Source organism: Tursiops truncatus, chromosome 8 (assembly GCF_011762595.2).
Source record: "Tursiops truncatus isolate mTurTru1 chromosome 8, mTurTru1.mat.Y, whole genome shotgun sequence".
Lineage (NCBI taxonomy): Eukaryota > Metazoa > Chordata > Mammalia > Artiodactyla > Delphinidae > Tursiops > Tursiops truncatus.
In genome coordinates, this window is record NC_047041.1 from 107,651,024 (window position 1) to 107,654,943 (window position 3,920).

Sequence of the window (3,920 nt, forward strand, 5' to 3'; positions counted from 1 at the left end):
GGTGTGTGGGGGGAGAAGTCCCCAGGGCGGCCTCTTAGGAGGGCTCTGCGTCTGCAGGAGCCTTTTGTAGTCCCAGAGCTGGCTCCAGCCCCACGGGCCTCACGTGGGAGGGTGGGGCAGGGCCTGTGGTTCCCCTCACCCAGATAAACAGTGGGCACTGGCTACGGGCTGGCCGGCAGCTGAAGACAGGCAGGGATGGGTGTGTCTGCCAGGTGGGACGTGGTCCCTGAGGGTCCCCCAGTCCTGGCCTCAGGCATCCTCCACCACGCCCCTGCCCCTGGACCTTCCCCGGGCACTCTCCCTTGCCGCCGGACCCCTGAGTTCCTGGCACCTGGAGTGGCCACTGGCATCTTCCCTGCTGCCGGGGCTGCTGTGGCCAGCCCCACCCTCACTGGAGAAGGGCTCAGGGCACGGCACCCCCAGTGACAGGACCCCGCCCCACAGTGCAGCCCCCAGACCAGCACTGCCTGGGAGCCTGGCTGTGCTCCAGCTGGGTGGGTGACCCCAGGCCAGCTCCAGTCACAAGTGGGCCTGTGGCCTTGGGGGCAGGGATGGCTGAGTTCACTGCGCTGGAGAGATGCCGACTGAACGAGCCCAGAAACTGGCCCAGTGGTCTTGGCCCTGATGGGTTCTGGTTGAGAAAGCGCCCTGGTGTGATGGACACGCAGCCTCAGACGGTGGGCCTATCAGGGAGCCAGGCGCTGCAGCTGGACTTCCGTCCCAGGGGTCCGCACACCCCCCCCAAGGCTGGGGGCTCCACTGCCACAGGTGAGCCCAGCCAGGAGGCTCTACCTGGGGCGGAGTGGCAGCAAGGTGAGCAAGGTCCCCACCATGCTGGGGCGGGGGCTGGGGCCAGGGGGCTCCCGGGAGCTGCTCTCAGCTTTGCTTCTGCCTCACTTGGGGCCTGTCCCAAGCTCCTGCTGGTCACCTGGTTTTTGGCCCCTGAGCCATCCCCTCCTCATGCCCTGGTACCTGGTAGAAAGAATGCCTCCCATGTAACAGGAGAGTGGGGGAGGGACATGGTGGGTGAGTGAGTGAGTGAACGAGTGAGTGTGTAAGAGTGAGTGAATGAGTGAGTGAATGAATGAGCGAGTGAGTGAATGAATGAACGGGTGAATGAGTGAATGAGCGGGTGAATGAGTGAATGAACGAGTGAATGAGTGAATGAACGAGTGAATGAGTGAATGAACGAGTGAATGAATGAGTGACTGAGTGAATGAGTGAGTGAATGAACGAGTGAATGAATGAACGAGTGAATGAATGAACGAGTGTGTGAATGAACGAGTGAGTGAATGAGTGAATGAATGAATGAATGAATGAGTGAGTCACTGAATGAATGAGTGAGTCACTGAATGAACGAGTGAGTGAACGAGTGAGTGAACGAATGAGCGAGTGAGTGAATGAATGAGTGAATGAACGAGTGAGTAATGAACGAGTGAGTGAATGACTGAATGAACAAGTGAATGAATGAATGAACGAGTGAATGAATGAATGAACGCGTGAATGAATGAATGAGCGAGTGAGTGAATGAATGAGTGAGAGAGTGAATGAATGAGTGAATGAGTGAGTGAGTGAGTGAGTGAGTGAACGAGTGAGTGAGCGAGTGAGTGAGTGAGTGAACGAGGGAGTGAGTGAATGAATGAATGAATGAATGAATGAGTGACTGAGTCCGTGAATGAACGAGTGAATGAACGAGTGAGTGAATGAACGAGTGAGTGAATGAACGAGTGAGTGAATGAACGAGTGAATGAATGAATGAGTGAATGAACGAGTGAGTGAATGAATGAGCGAGTGAGTGAATGAATGAGTGAATGAACGAGTGAGTGAATGAGTGAATGAACGAGTGAGTGAATGAGTGAATGAACGAGTGAATGAATGAATGAGTGAGTGAGTGAATGAATGACTGAGTGAGTGGGTGGGTGGGCGGGTGATCACATAGCAGGGGGCGTGGATGCCGGTTGAAGGGAGCTGGCGCCACCTCCGTGCCCCCTGCCCCCCCACCCCCCTGCAGGCTGGTGTATCACATCCTCCCCCTCCCCCGCGCAGCTGCCTGGCTCTAGAGCTTGACAGCACAGTCACTGGTGCTGAGCAGGGCAGGCCCCTAGGGGCAGGCCGCGGGGACCAGTCTGGCTCCGAAGGGCTGTGTGGGCTTTGTGGTTAGGATATTGGACATTGGGAACCAGTGCCTTGGTGGGGAGGCTCAGGGGTCTGCAGACCCAAGCCGAGGGAAGCATGAGTGACACGGGTCTCCCCCCCTCACGACCCCAGGAAGGCAGGAAGGTAACAGGTCAACCAGTGTCCATGCTCCCGGCGTAGGGCACAGGCCTGAGTCCACACCTCGCCCCGACCCATCTGAGTCACCAGGCACGCCCTGCACCGGGGTTAGCATCCCTTCCCAGGGTGGGGCAACCCCATAAGAGGGACCCATGGAGAGGGGGTCTGGAGTCGGGGCAGGTGTGGGACCAGGGACCCAGCCTTGAAAACCAGGGGCCTTCTTCCCTGTGACCTCCCCGAGCCCAGTGGGGGCTGTGGAGGGGTGCGGGGCTGGAAGGGGTCCCTTAAAGCAGTGGGGCAGTGATTCCACCCCCCTGCTCTCAGGGGCCTTCACGCTTAGTGAGGGCAGCACAGGGGAAGTGGCACGGCTGGGGTGAGCCTTGGCCACCCTCAGTTTCCTCACCTGAAAAGGGGGTCCATGAAAACCCCTGCAGGAAGAGAGTTCATGTCCAGGGGTTCACAGTAGGGTGCTGTCTGTGGGAAGCGGGAGCCACACGTGGGGATGTGGCTCGCCCAGGGCGGTGGCCCCAGAAGCCTTTGTTCCCCCGGGTTCCCGGGAGACCCCCAGCCTGCACCTGGGCTGCTGCCAGCCCCCCACCCAGACCTGCTAAACTAGCGGGTTTACTGGGGAGCAAGGCAGTGCCTGTTTGGACAGAGGGCTGGGGTCCAGCGCTGACAGGACCGCCCAAGCGTTGCCATGGCAACAGGAGGACGGTGGAGGGACGTGGGGATGGGATGCAGGCCAGGCCGCTGACTCACTCTGGCAGCTCTGATTTGGGACCAGAAGCGGGCATCAGATAGCTCCTGTTTGTATGGGGGACTGACCCAGGTGAGGATGAAACGCCCACCAGCCCGGATCCGGCCAAGAACAGGGCCCCACGGGTGGGCAAGGAGCCTATGGGTGGGAGGTGCGAGTCCAGCGCTTTCCTCTTGGGGTGGGTGGTGTCCTGGGACCCCCGGGGGCAGCATGTTCCTCACAGCTTTCTCCTCGGACACATGACATGATGGAGAAGCGGCCCCCACGACCCTCAGGACCCTGGGCTGCCTGACCCTGACCCTGATCCTGACCCTGGCCTAGCCCAGCCCAGCTGTTCCTGGCCAAGGTGACCAAGGCAGGGGACACTGGATCCAGCATTGCCTGCCCTGGGCTGGCACTCCTCCCCCACACCTGTCCCTTCCTTTCCAGTTTCTGGGCATGGCCGAGGTCCCAACGCAGGTGACCTGCAGGGCCGTTGGGGTCACTCTGCTGTAGCTGCAGGACCTGGGGGCTGAGCCGTCCCAGCAGCCTTCTCTGGACCCAACACTCCCACCTCCCTCAGCCCACGCAGGCTGCAGGGCAGAGGCTCTGTCCTGGTGGACAGGTACAGCTTAGGGGCAGAAAAAGGGGGCAGCTTCACAGCCCTTCCCATGTGGGACTCTGTGGGGTTGGCTTCCTCCCCTCCAGGGCGAGGAGGTGAGAACAGCGGGGTCTGACTGGATGCACAGACTGTCCGGCTGGAGTGGCCAGGCAGCCTGACCCAGACCTCCCTCCCCTATAGCCCGGTGCCCTGGAGGGGCTGCAGTGGGGGAAGACTTGACTTCCACTCTCCACCTGGGGCACATCTCCAACCCGGAGGTCAACACCCACACCCCAAACGCCAGGTCCC